General features: G+C 45.8%; 1 protein-coding gene across 1 annotated transcript in view; it reads left to right on the forward strand.

The window, feature by feature from the left end:
• Positions 1-276: 276 nt before the first annotated feature.
• Positions 277-18,344, forward strand: part of SSH1 (slingshot protein phosphatase 1) — a 48,221-nt gene continuing 30,153 nt past the window's right edge. The window contains exon 1 of the mRNA XM_075059910.1: positions 277-313. The gene's annotated coding sequence lies outside the window, so the exon portion shown is untranslated. The remainder of the gene's footprint in view (positions 314-18,344) is intronic.

Below are 18,344 nucleotides of genomic sequence, written 5' to 3' on the forward strand. Positions count from 1 at the left end.
TGTGTGCATATCCCTTGTGATATCTATGCACTCCATCCACAAGCTGATCTGCCCTCCAGCTGGCAGGAGTGGTACTTAATGGTTTTAAACTCCCTGTGACATCCTGAACCGGGTGAAATGGTGGGTGGGGATATTTTATGTGGCTGGATAGCACGATGTTTCTGTGGACATTGAAAAAAAATCATAGTTTTAAAAAGTGTGAGGAATTTTTGATGATAAGGTGGAAACAGCCAGTGCATAACACGTTCTCTATCCCTCTTTTCCCTCCTTAGCTGGAGGTTGGCAGTGATGAGGATCGCAAATTAAACCTGAGGTGAGCAGAACCATTTAATTCATGCTGTTCTAAACATTGTTTCCAGCACTGTTGAACTTCTGCCATGTGATTTCCTAGGTCCTGATCCCACAATGAGCTTTGGGCAGGCAGATTCTTGCTCCTGTGTAGACCTGAGGGCCTGTAGTGAGCTGAGGCCTGATCACTGAGCTCTCTCATTTATTTTATTTTTGATCTTGGCATTTAACATTTAAAAACTAAAATGAGGTTTAATTTTCTTGTCAGGCAAAAAGTGGAAAATTGTTTATAAAATTCATCCACACTGCTTATTATCTTAATGTGTCTTGTCTCTAATGGTTTGGGCGTCTTCTATGCCCTTTTTGGAGGGGGGTGGAGAAATGGTGGAAATGGAGCCATCCTCTGTTCGCTTTTGACTGTTTAACAGTCAAGGATTGAATTCATTTCATGTTGGAAATAAGAAGTTGTTGTTATCAAGTGAGGAGGGGAAAAGGAAAGGAACAAAAGATAGAAGCGAAGAGAGGGCTGAGGTAAGTAACCCAGAGGAGATGGGAGAGGGCTTTCATGTGCAGAATCAGTTGATGCCCCACAATCTCCAAACGTAGCTGTCTGAAGGGAAAGGCTTAGAAACTCTGCAGTATCTTAGCATGCTTGTTCTTTTAATTTTCTTTTCTCCTTGGCCCAGTTTTAATGTCCATTTAGGCAGTTGGTTGGTTTTCTTTTCTGTTTGCCATTTGTCATTGCTTTTTTTATAACTTCAGGCACACTGAGTTTATGGGATATTGCATGGTGTGTCTCTGTTGCACACTGTTGGAAGTTTGATTTCTCTTTACAACCCGATACGCCAGCGGATTCCAGCAGCTGCATAGCTATGTTTTGGGGCTGGGATAGAACCTGTTCTAATTTGGAACCTGTATAATTTTCTGATTTTGGCAATGGTTGGGGTTTTGAGGAATGAACTCTTTTCATTCTGCACAAAGTGAAGTTAGAAAGCCAAGTCTTCTCTATAAACAGGTGAGGTAAGCAGCAAGCAGCTGTTTTACAGCCTTTGTTGTTTGGCTCAGAAATGATTTGACTTGAGTTACAAGACTGACTATACATCAGAGGCACTGTGCATTTGATTTTGCTAAGCAGGACTCTCTGGTCTGTAAGTTCTGATTACAATTTTTAATTTTTATTTCTCAATCCTTATTCTGTAGTGGCAGTGGTGTCTAGAAGTTCAAGGAGAGTTCAGGACTCCTGGTTCTACTCCCAGCTCTGCCACTTATTCACTACGTCAGTGGTTCGCAATCAGGGTTCTGGGAGCAGGTTTCAGGGTTCTGCAAAACAGACCAGAGAGCAGGGCTGGAATTAGGCTCGCTGGGGCCCGGGGCAGAAAGCCCAAGCCCTGCGGCTCGGGTCTGAAAGCCGAAGCCTGAGCAACTTAGCTTTGTGGGGTCCCCGGTGGCATGGGGCCCTGGGCAATTGCCCTGTTTCCTACCCACTAATGCCGGCCCTGGCTTTTAATCTACTGCATCTGCTGAAAACCAGTTGTTGTGGCGCAGGTGGGCATGGAGTTTTTATAGCATGTTTTGGGGGCCTCAGAAAGAAAGAGGTTGAGAGCCCCTGCACCGTGTGACTTGGGGCCATATTTAGCACCCGCTGAAGTCAATGGAAAGATTGTCATTGATTTACCACGGCCCTGGGCCCGTGCCTTGATCTTGCTGTGCTTTTGTTTACCCTGTTGTAAAACAAAGAATAGGTAACCTACCAGGAGGGTCATGGGAACTAATTCATGTCTATAAAATGTCCCTTTGCTGAAAGCTGCAATCATAGGTGCATAAGTAACTGGTCCGCGTAGACACAGGGCAGCAGAGTTCTAACGAAGGTGTGTCAGACGACTGGTTTCAGCCTGCTTGATATATTATCTGGTCATCATGACAGATGGCGATTCTGCAGAATGCAAAATTTCATTTGCAAAAAAGTATCAAGTATCTAACCAATATGGTCACAAAGAACCTTCTGAATGTAGCCTGATGTAATGCTGCCTCAGGGTATGTCTGTGCTGGATCTGGAAGTTTTAATTATGAGTTCAACGGATCACCTGCATTACTTAAAAATATAGCCATAAAGCCTCTTTATTAAGTTTCACAGCTAACGTCACACTGAACTGAATGAGATGGTGCACGCTTCTCAAAGCTGTTTCAGGTTTAGGATTGGTGGAGTTAGAAGGCGTAAATTCCAGCTCAAGGAGTCACACCCATGCTAGCTCTGATCGAGCGATTGCACCAAAATAGAAATGTAGCTGTGGTGGGCAAACGGCCGGAGAGGCTAACCGTTCTGAGTACGTACCTAGGGTACTGGACAGGATCGTACTGGGGTCGGCTAGCTCTTCCTACCACTCGCACCACCATGGCTACACTTCTGTTTTTAGTATGTAAGCCTGATTAGAGCTAGTGTGGGTATGTCTCTTGAGCTGGAATTCACACCTTCCAGCTCCAGTGTAACCAAACCCTAAGGCAGCCTGAAGCAGCTCTGAGAAGTGTGCATGGTCTCATTCAACTCAGGGCCTCTGGATATATAGGCACAAGTCAGGCATTTGGACTCGCCAGCGGCCAAATAAACAAAAGGGGAGATTAATACCAGTCTTGAAAGGGGGTTGTGTAATTTTTTTTCACTGAGTGATGCTGCGAACAGCAGTAACTTTACGAACTAAGGTCTGATTCCTCAACCTCTCAGAGCATAATGGGGCTACTTGTATGTATATTTGCAGGACTGAGGCATAATAATTAGTTGCTACCCTTGATCTTTGTCCAGCCCTCTTGCTGTGATGAGTGGGAGCTGTGATGAGGATTGAGGGGAGTTTATGTGGCACCATGGCCTATGAAATCAAATTTAAAAATGGATTGTAACCCTCTGCACAGAAGTTTGTCTTCATAAAGTGCCTTCTGTAGAGGGATTTACTGAGACTCTACCTTGTGCCCATAGGGTGGCAGAGTTGTTCAGCTTCATTGTTGTTTTGCTGCAAAAGCAGTCAAAAGCCTGGGTTGTGTTTGCTGCAGGAAATGCAGGCATTGATTGGTGTGGCAGTGAGATACTTTTGTCTTAACTTTGAGATCCTGGACTGAGAGAGACTGACATGACAGCAGTGCTCTGTCACTTGTGGTGGGCATAGGGTTTGGTAGTGCTTGACTTAAAAGACCTCATAGGATCCTAGAAGTCAGAAAAAGGAAGAGCTGTTGGAACATAAAGTCCATTTGTCTGCCAGTGTGGGTGAATTTCCCTGACACAGGATTTATCAGATATTACACATTTATGGCTTTTTCAGAAACTTTTCATAAACTTGCTGCAGAAAGTCCCAGAATTTTCATTTGTGGTAGGACAGTTGACTCAGTGTGATCATACCATCAGGCTCCTTCTAGAATTGCTGAAGGTTCTGACGGCCCCTGTCACAAAGGGCCAGCTGCTGCACCTCTGACTCCTCTTTGGAATTACATGACAGCCCCACGTATGCAGTGTTGTTGTAGCTGTCTTAGGCCCAGGATATTAGAGAGACAAGGTGGGTGAGGTCATATATTTTATTGAACCAACTTCTGTCACAGCTAAATACAAGATGGAACAGATTGTTTAGCATAGATAGTTAGCACATATTGTAAGGGACCATTCAAGGTGGAGTGGCGGACAAAAAATGGGGAGGTTAGTGGGTTACAGTTTGCTGTAATAAATCATAAATCCAGTGTCTCTGTTCAGTCCATGACTTTTAGTGCCTAACAGAGTAATGAATTTAAGTTCCCAGCTCATCTTTTGAAAGTGTTATGCAGGTTTCCTTTGAGGATGAGGACTGAGAGATCAGCTGTAGAGTGATCGCTTTGTGAAAAGTGTGCGCTCACTCACAGGTGATAGGTTGTTTTTGTCTTTTATCACTTTCCTGTGTGCATTCATTTCAGAGTGTACTGATTGTCTGGTTTCAGCCACTTAGTTGTTATTGGGGCAGTGAGTGCACTGGATGAGGTATACCACATGTTGTAATAAGCATGTGTAGGACCCATGGATCTTGGAAGGTGTCTGAGGTTGAGGATTTGATCACTGTAGCAACGGAGATATGCTAGGATACTCATGTTTTCCTGGGTAAATTCCTGTAAGCTATTTTTTGCCATCAGATATGTAAAGACAAGCCCCAGTGCAGGCAGAGGGAGTTGCCAACCCTTGTATGAATTTGATTCAATGCCTATGATACCTTGGTAAGGTCTCAAATTGCTGTGTGTAATTCTGTCTTTAGGGTTGCCATGGTTGCTGAATCTTGTTTCTTGTATCTGTCCTGGTCACAGGGCATTTGTGATTTGATTTTTTTCAGAGATGCTATACACCCACAGGGTCCTGAAAAGACTTGTGTGCTCACCTTTAACCACAAGTGAGTTCATTAAGTTAATGGGACTACTGAGATGCTTAGAGTTTTTGCATAAGATTTTTCAGGAACAGGTCAGTTGACTTCAGCGGCCAAGTAATGGGTGCTCAAGATCTCTGAAAGTCAGGTGGCTTTAGAGCCAGATTCTGCTCTGTTACACTGAAGCACCCTCAGTAAAGGCAAGGAGGACATGGTTAGTTTTTTCTTGGTACAACTCATTTAACTTCAAAACTAGAATTTACCCTGTTGTGACATGACAACTGGGAGAGTGTGTCACTTGGAGAGTCATAAAGCGAATCCTGTAATGTAGATAATTAATCTGATTACACTTCACCTATTCCTTTTTATCATCCATGATGATAGGTTGTCTTGTCCTAAGTCAAGGAGAATGTTTCACACCTAGCCAGTCCCATTATGAATGTTGGCTATTGCTCAAATACACTCGGCCAATACATCCAGATAATCACTGTCTTAATTACAAATATACAGTAAGTTTGTTTATCCAGTCATTCCATAATGCTCACAATTACAGGGTTTTCAATCACATTCTGAATGTGGTTGAAGAGAGACAATGCGTGGGTGCCTTCAGACGCTGATTGCCTGCACATAGAATGACGTTAGAGCCATGATGCATTGAGGTCTAGGGGATACCTATCCAGACCTCTGATCTGGTCTGAAGGTCTCTCTTGAAAGAATTGGTTTTGTCTGACAACATTAAAGACAACTCTAGGAGGTAGCTCCACTCTGCATTGAGCAAGCTAGGGTCATTGTGGGGCACCTCAGCCTTGGAGGGGCCAGAAGGACACCCCACTACCCGCTAGCACAGTAACATGGTCATGCTCATGTGGGTTAGACTGCCACAGTTTAACTCACCCCATGCTCAGTGTGCAGCAAAACAAAGGCTGAGAGGGGACCTTGTTGTGCTCTATTAATACACCAGGTGGTAAACACCAGGGAAGGGGACGATCAATTTAAGCTGAAGGACTGTGGTGTTACAAGAGCAAATGGGTATAAACTGGCCGTGAATGAATTTAGGCTGGAAATGAGCAGAAGGTTCAGAGGAGGGAGGTTTTGGATCAGCCTCCCAGTAGGAGGAGTTGGGTGCAAACAACCTAAGTAGTTTTCAAAGGGTGCTTGATAAGGTCTTGGATGGCATTGTGTCCCTGCTGTAGTAGACACTGGACTTTATGACCCAGGAGGTCCCTTCCAGTCCTAAGTCCCTGCGTTTCTGCAGGTCTATCTCAAAGCAGTCTCTGCATTGTGTCTTGGCTTCTTCACAGACTGAGGGGTAGGAGCTGTGTCTGAAATGGTTATGCGATGCTTCTGCAGCCCCACAACTCCTTTTAAGAGCCACGTGGCTGTTTGAGATTCCACCGAGCCTGATGGCTACATACAGGAATTGTGTTGGGATGGCACTGGGCATGGAAGTAAAGGTAGACCAAAGACAGGTCTCCCAGTGGGCAACTCTGAAACAGACCTGTAAATGGGCTTGGATCCTCTGCCCTCCTCCTGTTCCAGTTATCTCGAGCACACATGGGCACCTCCCATGTCTGTATCAAACAGTAAACCGGATGCGGTGCTTTTATGGAGTGCCCTTGGGAGAAGGGGTAGAGCTGCATGGGTCTCTGTTCTCTTTGTCGGCTGTGCTGGTGATGGAGCTCTGAGGCTAGCTGCTCTACTTTGGTAGAGGCAGAAGATTAGAAAGCTAAAGCAATAAAAATGCAAATTAAATTTGTCCACAGCATGGCAGAGGATTCTGCCTGGAAGAATGTGCCTTTGGGGGAAGATAGCTCCGAAGTTGTAAACACTGAGGAACTGGTGCTTCTGGGAGCGAGGAGAAGGGGCAGGCAGGGAAATACGCTGCCACTTTTTTTAAAAGAACATTATATGAAACATTTATGACCCAATCCTGCATTTCCGAGCCTGCAGGACTGGGTTCTTAGAGCTTTTTAAAATAACAGTTACGGGGCAGATTCTGCAAATGCGGTTTGATGTGTAAATAAAGGTTTGCAGGATTGGGCCCTTATCTACCCATGGAGCCTTTGAAGAACTCCTGTAGCCTGTATTGTGTCTACAGTACAAACCGCTGTTCAGGATGACTTTAGTTGAGTGTGCAATAGAGTATCTTTACCAGTGAAATGCTGCACATTGCTGACAGTGTGGTTCAGTTGACAGAGAACAGGACAGGGACTAGAAAGACCTGAGTTCTTCCCTCCCCTCTCCCAGCTCTGCTACTGACTCACTCTGTGACCCCTATCTGAGTCTCATTTACCCATCTGTAAAATGAGAGAGAATACTTTCTCATCTTTGTAAAACACTCTGAGATGCAAAGTGACGTATATGTGTTAAGAATTATTGCTTTAATTCATTACCTGTCAGCTGTCTCATTTATAGGACTTTTTATCACCTCTGAAGCTAGCATTAGTTGATCTGTCTTTCAAAATGTAGTGAGGAAGTAGCATTGCTTCCCCTGTCTTTGCCTTTCAGTGATTTAAATAGCTGAGCACTCACTATCCCAGTGGGTTACCCTGGTCAGAAATGAACATGCTCTGCTTTAAGAGACCATATTGGTTAATAACTAGCTGAACACTTGCTTTTGTTGTTGTTTAATAAAAGAAAGTTATTTTTGGTTGTGGTTTGGAAACCACTGAAGGCAATGGAGTTACACTGGGGTGAATTTGACTCCTTCTGTACTTTGGCTTTGTGTGTCTGATGGAATCTTTTGATTTACAGAAGTCATCAAACTACTCTGTAATCAACAGCAGAAAAAATTACTGCAAGTAAGTTTCTTACAAGCATATTCTCCCAGCTTGCATGGGTATAAAATCTCATGCATAAACAGGGAAGTGATTAAATTAAAATCATGTTTACAAAATTCTTCCCCATGATACCAATAATACCTTAAGTAATTGAAACTCAAAGAACTTTAAAAATCCAATTTACTGGTCTCCATTCTGCTATTTGTTTACATTTTGCACTTCACTTAACTCTGGTAGTGAAAAAAACCTGCTTAGTTTCAGCTTGTTCTCCCCTGCTAGTCTTGTGCTGTGTTTAGATCCTAGCACAACACAGGGGTGTTTATATACAAACTTGACTTCTGTGCATACAAGTGTATCTTTCAATATTTTTATAACCCCCCCACCCACCCGCTCACCTTTTTAAATGTAATTGTTTTATTCAAACTGCCTGACAGACATCCCTTTAAGTGTATAAGGAATTGTGTGCATGCAGTGAGGGAGGGGAGAATACACTAGTTGTATTTTAACAACAGACCTGACTGACTCTGGGTCTTTGGGCTGGGGAGGATGTTGGGGCTCGGGAAGTCAGGGTGCCTGTCTTGCGCATTTATTTGGGAAGACAGTAGCCTCACTGTGTTCTTGTCCACTATTTATTGCCTTAAAGCGAGTCGGTGGGAGCTCCAGAGGCAGAAGTTGAAGAGTGTATTAAATGTTCAAAACAGGATGCTGAATCATATCCTGACAAGGCTGCAGCCGCCTGTCTTAGCGTGCATCGTACAATGGGGAAATGAGTTCTCAGGCCCTGACCATTTGTAACTGTCTGCCCTGTGGGTGTGGCCTTGGAAACTGGCAAAGTTATAATTAGAGCTTTACATTCCACACTGTCTGGTGCAGGAACATTTGAAAAATGTGGAGCAGGAAAAAGCCCCGGCTTAAACAACAGCAGGGAAGGTGACGTCTTCGTCGGTGCCTGCTCGCCGCTGAGCAACGCTGTGTGGTTCTATAGATGCGGGCAGAGTCTCAGCAGGAGGCTGCAGGCTGCCACTCCATTGCCAGCCCAGAGACCTGGTATTCAGACACCAGGTGTGGCGTGTGTAGGGAAGGTGGTGCGTGGCTTCAGACTCCTCCTACAAGCTCACTGCTTTCATGAAGCCTGTCCCTGCAACAAAAAGTATGGTCACCATTTTTAAAAAAAAGCTCTGAGCTAGAACCTGTTTCTAGGCTTGGTCGGCACGTTTGTCTTAAGAAATAGTGTTTTAAAAAACAGGTGTAGAAAACCTAATCCAGACAAGGAGTCTTCATGGATTTTGTTTAATTTAAATGAAAAGGGCATTGCTGGTTTTTTTTCTTTAGACAAGATTTCAAAATCCCTCTGCTGCCTCTGAAACAGCAAAACAACAGCACCATGCTAGTGCATGGGATCAGAAAGTGAAACAGACCAGTCAGGCCCTACCTTTAACAGGAATGAAATGCTAAAAGGAAGCAAACTGCATCCATTTAGTTATTCACACTTAAATACAAAAAAAGACACCTCTCTGCTATGCTCGCCCCCCCGCCCCCAGTTCATTAGAATCACAGTCCGCACAGAAATCCATTACTGTGCTCCCCTTCAACAAAAGTAAATCTGTGTAAACTACCTATAATTTGGAGCATAAAGTATGCCCTGACCCACAAACCCTATGGCTTCCCCCAGAGACTTAGCAAATAGTGTTTGCAGCAAGCCTAGGAGGTGAACAGATTTGGGCAGTACGTATTGGCCGGCTGGTTCCAAAGGCAAAGAGACTTCGCAGACAATGCCCTGTCTGTAGCTGATTCTCTCCTCTAGGGCTTGATCCTGAAGATGCTGTATGTACTGTTCAATAGGGTGCATGGTGTTCGAGCCCCTTGTGGGATTAAGACCACGGTCAGGGAGTATGCTGGTAAGTGCTGTGGTACACAGGAAGCGACTGAGTGGGGATGGATAAAGTTAGAGTGTTTTAATGATAGATAGTGCAGAACTCAGGTGGTGGTGGTATCTATTGGGTTTCCGGGAAGTGGGCGGGCTTAGGATCCCCCCCAGCCTAAGGGGAGGACCCACAGGACCACAGAAGCCCACTGATTACGGGGGACAACTAATAAAAGAACAGGGACGGGCAGGTGGTGGTGGTAGGAAAGAACTTTCCTTTTGAGTCGTTGATACCGTAAGCCTGGTTGTACCCCTTCAGGAGAGCTGTTGGGCAGCTTGAGACGCTCCAGCAGTGTTGGTTTGTAGGGTTGTGAGCATCCACATACAGTCAAAAGAAGAACACCCTGTTACGGTTGCTGTTTACTGTCCGTTTTACCGTTGACAGAACTGCTACAATCATAGCAGCTCATTTTTGCTTTTTTCCTGTAGAAATCCACATTGTAAAAATCGCTAGCAAAGACACCTGCTGTGGGATTAGTGTCTGTGCGAGTGACAGAAAATAGCCACTGGGGTAGGCGTTCTCAAACCGGGGGTCGTGACTCCTCAGGGGGTCATGAGGTTGTTACGTGGGGGGTCACAAGCTGTCAGCCTCCACCCCAACCCCCACTTTGCCTCTTGCATTCATAATGGTGTTAAATATATTAAAAAGTGTTTTTAATTTATAAGGGGGTCGCACTCAGAGGCTTTCTAAGTGAAAGGGGTCACCAGTGCAAAAGTTTGAGAACCACTGCACTAGGGAGTGTGCTGGCCTGGGATGATCTAGATGAGAGGCTTTTTGGCTTTTGCTCAGTTACTCTGCATGGTTTTGATGGGTTTATTTTGTACACATCACTGATGTGTCAAATACGCCCTGGTCTCTGCTGCCTTTTTTGGAATCGTTCTAAAACCCATCAGCTCTGCATTTTCTGGGCAGATGCACTGCTGGCGTTGCTGGGGTTTTCAATCACTCTCTGCACTGTTGTCAGTCTGTGTGGTAGCTGACCACTGCTCATTCCATTTGTGATCTTGTTTCTTAATCCTGGAAATTACTGTTCACCTTCCTGTGCTCGGCCACCCAGCCTCCCCTTCCCAGTGGTTATGGGGTGTGATGTTGGGAGCCCCTGGCAAAGGGCAGGTGAGCTGGGGTGACAAATAAAATAGTTTAAAGGTTTAAAATAATGAGTTTGGGAACGGAATGGAGGCAGATTGGTCAGTATGCTGGCAGCTTGGCTGAGAGAGGAGCAGACTTCGCTCTTGCCTGAGGAGCAGCATTCCTGAGATTCACTCTGAGGTACTAACACACAGCACTATCTGCTAGGCCAAGCCTTCCAAACTGTTCTCTAGCAGGGAGCAGTGTAACAGAGTTTTGCTCATGAACACCTCCCCTGCCATTCCCAGTTGTGTGGTCTTCCTCCCCTCACATAACCCCGCAGCATCTCTATAGCAATTGCCTACATGGCATAACACTAGGAAAGCATTGAATGTTTTTTCAGTTCTTTTAATGCCTTCTGGAGCTGGAAATGAGGAGGAAAGCCAGCACCATGTGACTAGCTGGCTCGCTACAGACCACCAGTGCATCTTTGCTTTGTTTTGTTTAACCTCTTCCAATAGATGTGCTGCCACTTTGTATCCAGGATCTCTTCAGATCAGTCTGGACTGTGATACCATGCAAGGGACAGCACTGGGGGGGGTGGGGGGGCGGTGGTTTTTGCACCTACGTACCTATAGGACCGGCGCTATATTTTTAGCACCACAGGCGCACGGCCAATTTCGCCGCACGCACCGTGGGTCCGGTGGAGCTGCCGTCAAGCATTCCTGGGGCGTCCACTGGTCCAAGCTTGGTGGAGCTGACACAGCTGTGCTGCGGAGCTCGTGGAGCCGCTGGGGACCAGGGGACCGCTCCGCAGGCTAAGATGCGAGCAGGTCCACTGGAGCCACCTGCGGGCCCCCCCCCCCCCCCGGCAAAATGCCACCCCCCAATAATCCTGGTGCCCTAGGCAATTGCCTGGGCCGCCTAAATGGAAGCGCCGGCCTGCGTACCTAGCAATATAAGCAAGTGGGTAGCAGTTAAGACAGCTGCAAGAGGCAAAACCATACAGGTCTATTCTGAATTGTTGGATGGTTAGGAAAGGATGATCTTGTGGCTGAAACATTGGACATGGGACTCTGAAGTCCCCTTTCCCCATTCTGTGTTCACACCCATGCTAGAATGCTGGCGTTTTGCAGACGGCCAGACAAATGAACGCTTTGGTGCTTGTGGTCATAGGATGAAATGTCATCTTAAGGGTTAATGTATCAAAAAGTATAAGTGTTTATTATTGTTTAGTGGCACTAATACAAGCAGAGACTCTTTTAAAATATCTGACACTGGACTCTGAGACAGCTGGTGTCACAAATGACGTCATTTTTCAGCGGGAAGCTCAGAAATGGTAATTGCAATTTAAAACATTTGTTCCAAGTCTGTTGCATACTTGCCTGATGCTGTGATGGGCCTCTTGCCTTTTTGAACTGTGTTATTAATGGGATGGGCACCATGCACAGTTTTTCTTTTCTTGTAAAACAGTCTATAATTTTGTTTGGCTTTTCATCCTCCAAATTACTGGGGATTCTTAGCATTTGCTCTTCTCTAGCCTTTTGTAGTCGCTCTGCTAGCTTATTTTTGTGTCTGTCTTGGGATCCCAAATATTTTTCCGCCTTCCCTTCCTTGTATTCAGATACAATTCTAGCTTGAGGGGCCTACCAAAGCTGCTCCTTCATTGCCTGGGGGAGCAACCCAAGCTGCCCCTTCCTGCTAGGAGCTGATTGTGCCAGCTTTGCTGCGCTTGCCGCTCCTCTGGGAGTAAAAGGGACAGAGCTGGAGCACAGAGCCCTGGGTCACTGATGGGGCTGGGAGCTGGATTTTTGGAGTCACTTCTCTAATCCCTCTGAGGTTGCTGGCATTGCACCTGGCCAGCAATGCTTCTCCCTGTGAATGATTCAGGGTGAGGTTCTCCTGTAAAGCAGGAGGAGAGTGATGTCTGCATTGAGGCTGACAGGGAGGCTAGTCAGGTCTGCCTGAAGGATGGTTATTGTTTTTTCCTTACATAGCGCTATCGTTGTACATTCTATACAGTGCAGATGGGGGCAGAGACCCTGCCCCAGAGAGCTTACAGCCAGTGAGTTAAGACAAGAACAGTGGGAAGGGATGACAACCCCAGGGAGAGGTCTGGAGGAAGGCTGAGAGTGAGGCCAGTAAGACTATGCCACTACCTGTTGGCCTCCTGGAAGAAAAGTTGTCATGGTATAAACCTCCACCCTGAACCTTAGCGTCCAAAAGATGGGGTACCAGCATGAATTCCTCTAAGCTTGATTACTAGCTTAGAACCTGTAGCGCTGCCACCAACCAGGAATTCCAGTGCCTGGTACACTCTGGTCCCCCCAAAACCTTGCCCGGGGAACCCCAAGACCCAGACCCTCTCATTTACCACAGGAAGTAAACCCTTTCCCCCACCGTTATGCCTCTCCCAGGCTTTCCGCCCTGGGTACTCTGGAAAATCACTTGTTGATTCAAAACTCTAGAAAGTCTTTAAACAGAGAGGAAAATTCACTCCTCCCTCCTTCTCTTTCCCTTCCCAAGACTCTTCCTTGAGAGAGAGTATCTGACACAGAGAGATTACCTCTTCTCTCCCTTCCCTCCTTTCTCCCCACCAGTTCCCTGGTGACATCCAGACCGCGTCCACTGGGGTCTCACAACGAATAAAAAACAATGGTTATAAGACAGAAAAGTTTATTAAGAGGAGAAAACAGTAAATTACTTTGTAATTTAGATGGAAGTGGACGGGTCCTCAGCGTACTGACACTGGCGATAACCTTCGCCTAGTATCAGTCCAAGTAAATCCTTTCAGCAAATAACAATTGAATCTTCCAGCCAAATGACATTTGCAAATAAGAAAAAAGCCATGAGCCTAACCGTCGCCTTATCTATCCTAGTAGGACAATTTTGACTGATTAAGCCCTGTATTGAGAGATTGGAGAGAACCTGTGTGCCGTTTCGGTCACTTCAGACCGAGGTGAAACAATACCAAAACTAACAGCACGACGAACTTCCTCCCTCAAGATTTGAAAGTATCTGTCCATGATTGCGTCCTCTGGTCAGTGAAGCCAAGGCTCAAGAACTTTGTTAAACCTTTACGTCAAGAGATATATACTTGTACTGATGTGTTCTTATACTCTACATATCTGGTTTTATTTGCACATGTGTTTGAGAGGTGGAAGCTGGCGAAGGCTGCATTAAAGGCAAGTATGGGGAGGAGGACAAAGTGGGGTGAGGTTGTTGAGGTGTGGGCATGTGGAGGAAGTTGCGGTAGGGGAGTTGAGGAGGAAGGTGATCAGGATCAGTCACATGGATTCACAGGGCAAGTCCATGTGCCAATCTGATTGCTCTCACGAGGGGTGAGGTACTGGCTCTGGGATATGAGGGAAAAAGTTGGTGGATGTAATATATCTTGACTTTAGCAAAAGCTTTTGATGCTAAAGCTTTTGCCAAGTTAAATATATGGATTGCTGAATGGACTATAAGGTGTGATAGAAGCTGCTGTTTGTCACGGTATGCATCCGCGGCTCGTGTCTAATTGGCAAGCTTAGTGATTCAAGCCGGGATGGCCGCCCCCCCAAGGGTCGTTTGGGCGGTTTTGTTCACATTTTTATTATGATTTGGATGATGGATTATTGCACTTCAGCAAAGTTCGGCAGGATGACACTAAGCGGGGGAGAGGTAGATTGATGAACGGTAGGGATGTGACTAACAAATTTGAAGATTCAGGCCAAAGATTGATAGTAGTTAACAAGGAAAGTGCGAGTTCTTTGTATTAGGAGGAGAATTCCCATGCATGCTGAGGCTGGGACTGACTGGCTAAGCAGGATTCTGCATAAAGGACCTGGGGTAAGTGGATGAGCACAGGAAGCGTATGATGAGTCACGTGTGCCCTTTGTTGTCGAGAAGGCCAAGATGCTTCTGGGCTGTAGTTAGATGGAGATTGCCAGCAGATGGGGTGTTATGATTTTCCCCTCTATTCGGCACTGGTGAGCCACATCTGGAGTACTGCGTCCAGTTTTGGTTCACCCCACTACAGATAGGATTGTGGACAAATTAGAGAGAGTCCAGTGGAGGGCCAACGAAAATGATTAGGGGGTGTGGGCACCTGACTTATGAGGAGAGGCTGAGGGAACTGGAGTTATTTAGTCTACAGAAGAGAAGAGTGAGAGGGGATTTGATAGCAGCCTTCAGTTACCTGAAGGGGGGTTCCAAAGAGGATGGAGGTAGGCCATTTTCAGTGGTGGCAGATGACAGACCAAGGAGCACTGGTCTTAAGTTGCAGTGGGGGAGATCTAGATTGGATATTGGCAAATACTATTTCATAGGAGGGTGGTGAAGCACTGGAATGGGTTTCCTAGGGAGGTGGTGGAATTTCCATCCTTAGAGATTTTTAAAGCCCGGCTTGACAAAGCCCTGGCTGGGATGATTTAGTTGGTGTTGGTCCTGCTTTGAGTGAGGGATTGGACTAGATACCGCCTGAGGTCTCTTCTAACCCTAATATTCTATGATTCTAAGTTGTGGAGGGTCTTGGAGGCAAGAGTGATGAGCCTGAATATGGCACAGAAGGCAATGGGAGGCCAGCAAGGGGATATCCCGCAGGGCCGAATGTGCTTGGCGGAGCAGTGCCGGATGTATGGCCTTAGACAAGCCAAGGTGTTGCATACTAATATAGGGAACTGGTCTCTCCTTGGTTCAGTTCCCTTCTCTGTAATTGACTCACTGAATGATCCTGCCCAGTTTACTAAATTGCCAGTGTGCCTTGCTTGACTCCTCTGTGGAATGACTGTGACCCCATCTCCAGGGAGGATTATGGGGCCTAATTAACATGGGTGAATCCTATTGCCATCTGCAGGTGAAGGGTGCCATATAGCTGCAAGGTATTGTGAGCATCTTAATGCACTGAGTCACGATGAGCTGTGCCACGACTCACTTGTTTACTAAGGAGCGGAGGGAGGCTGCCTCAAAGAAGAAGGTGATGAAGAACTTCCAGAGAGCTCCGGGTCAGCACACATGAAAGAGCATCCTCCAGCTATAGAGTCCAGAGGAGAGTTGGGAGGGTAACACTGGAGACAGGCAGGACAAAAGGAGCAGCTAGGGGAGTGTGTTGCCAGGGAGGTCTAGGGAAGCCAATCTAGGCAGAATTTGGTGGTGGTGGTTTGTGGGTGTGGGGAGGAACCAGGAGGAAGTTCTTGAAATAATACAGTGCTTAGCTAGTTCATAAGCTTCTTGCTGGCCATTTTAAAAACACAGTAAAATTTTCAATAGTGCCTAAGTCCAATTTTCAGAAGAGATTGAGGGGCCATAGGGTGTGTTTACAGTGGAGCTAGACACCCTGACTCGGCCATAGGGTATGTCTACACTGCAGTTAGACACCTTGACTTGGGCTCACGGGGCTGTTTAATTGTGGTGTAAACTGTCAAGCTCTGGGACCCTCCAACCTCGCAGGGTCCTAGAGCCTGTGCTCTTGCCCGAGTCTGAACGTCTACAGTACAGTTAAATAGCCCCTTAGCCCCAGCCCGTGAGCTCGAGTCAGCTAGCATGGGCCAGCCGCGGGTGTCTAAATGAAGTGCAGACGTACCCTAAGTCTCAGTGTAAGTCCGGCTCTTAAGTGCCCAAGTCATTTTGAAAAATGAGATGTATATGCTTTTGAAAATGTAACCTCTATTCCTTTGTGTCCATAATGGACGGACAGATTGACTGCATGAGACACACTAATTTGCTCCAAATGGGGGCGCTTTAGCACTGTGGTAAATGTGTTTCCTTGCTCTTCCCCCTCCAGTGGCTCTGGTGTCTGCGGTTGAATTTGGGGTGAAGCATGATGTAGCAATCTCGAGGTACACTGGACTGACTTGAGACACATCACTGTAGGTCCATTTATGCTGGGGAATAAGCTTTGGAGGGTTTAATGATTGGTTTCATTTTTCTTTTTCCTCTTTGTGCTGAAAGAGAGTTTGTATCAGGCGTTGTGAATGGCCTACAGTGTCTGAAATGCTTCTTAGCATTCTTGTGCTGTGAATGCAGCCTACGCCTTTCAGCCAAACAATACAGGCTCAGAAACTCCTTTTGTTGCTGGAGTGTTAAAAACATTTAGAGTGAAGATTGCCAGATTTCTTGCTCACTAGTCCCCTTTTTGACTTGAAATGCACCAAAGGGCTGGAAGTTTCTTGCATTATCTGATGTGCATTGCTGATGGGGGTGCTGGGGAGCCTTGCTGTTCCCTGCACACACTGGATCTTGGGGTACAGGATTGTCCATGCTTGGAAAGAGAACCTTGGCTATTGTGGCCAGGTTGGCGCATGTAGGAGTGTATTTCCAGGGGGTTCTGTCTGGGGCATGGCTTCTTTTGGTTTGGAGCACCCCTCATACCTTAGACCCCTTCATTGTAGCAACCTGTCTTCAGCTTAGGCGGTGTGGATAGGACTTGCTTTAGCAATCTCTAGTTCAGCCAAAGAGATGGGAAGAGCTTTACCATCTCAGGAGCAGGTAATGAAATGCACTAAGACAACATATTTTCAAAATATCCCTGAATTTCAAGTGCCTGGGTTTCTGGGTGCCCAATTTGAGACATGTAGGTTTTGGGGGGGTTTAGAGGTGCTGACCACCAGCAGCTCCCACTGCCTGCAGAGGGAGTGTGGGTGCTCAGTGACTCTGAAAATCAGGCCTTAGATGTGTGTCAAGTTTGGTATCCAAGTTATGGTCCACTCTTCAAAGTGTAGGTCTGAGTATTCTGCATGTCCTCTAGAGGGAGCTCTAGCAAGAGTGTGCAGGAAATAGCCCTTTGTAGTGCACTGTTCACAGCAGGAGGTCAGGTGTGCCTGTATTTGGAGAGTGAAAACAAACCATGGTGGATGTTTAGCACATCTTGCAGTGCCCGTATTTCTATAGTAGAATCTCACTTGTGAAGGAGAAAACACAGATTGAAATCAGTCTCTTGAGCATTCCCTTTTCTTCTGGTCCAGGAAATTTAACCAGGTCTTTTGCATAGCAATACAGATCATCAGTACTGAGTCAGTCCATAACACATTGTGTTTAAGCAGGAAGTGGGAACTACAGTGCTATCAACTAGCTTTATAAAGGAGACTCCATTTTATTTTATTTGCAAGGGCATGCCAGGCTTTCTGTATGACTGAGTTGATGGTATGTGTTATGCAGAGCGAATAAACATTTTAAATGTATGATGCACTTTGTTAAAGTAGGAAAAGTGGAGAGTGAAGCTGCTGTTGCTTTAAAGGATTCTAATGTCTATTTCAACAGATTTTACAGGAACATAAACGAGTAGCTATAAAGTTAATTTTCCACCAGTTCTATTGTGTCACATAAAACCCCTTCCAAAGGCCCCTGTCTTGGTCAGGAAGTGTTAGCTGATGTATCTCATATCAGGCTAAAGCAAGCAGTCAGTGCACTTCAATTGTCCTCTTGGCTGAAGAAGCAGGAACTGTATTGCTACATGTTTATCTTCCTGATGCTTGCTTCCCTGAATCACCCCTTATATTTTGTTCGTATTTCAATATTTCAAGAAGGCTGCAAGTTTGCTCCTTAACTGGCTTCGCTAATGGGCCACTTCAGTAAGAGACTAACTTGTGATATGGTTCAGCCATTTGGAAACAGTCCCGTGAATGTGCTGTGAAGGGGGCAAAGGTGGTATCTCACATTTCTGGGAGTGCAACTGGGGAAACTAAGCAAAGGGCTACATTACATTTTGCTGCAGAATTGCCTTGAGATATTTTGACTTTTCTGAGCCAATGACTGGACTGAACAGAAAAGGAAAGATAGCTGGAGCCTCCTTTGCCAAAGGCAAAGTTACAAAGCAAGTGTTTTTAACTGCAGAGCCTGGAAATCGATTTCCCTTGAACTAATCAGCTTGGGAATGGTGACTAGAAGAGCATGTGAAGATAGGGATTTGATATTCTGTGGGGTGTTCTCAAGTGTAACAG

This window comes from Chelonoidis abingdonii, chromosome 22, assembly GCF_003597395.2.
Source record: "Chelonoidis abingdonii isolate Lonesome George chromosome 22, CheloAbing_2.0, whole genome shotgun sequence".
NCBI lineage: Eukaryota > Metazoa > Chordata > Testudines > Testudinidae > Chelonoidis > Chelonoidis abingdonii.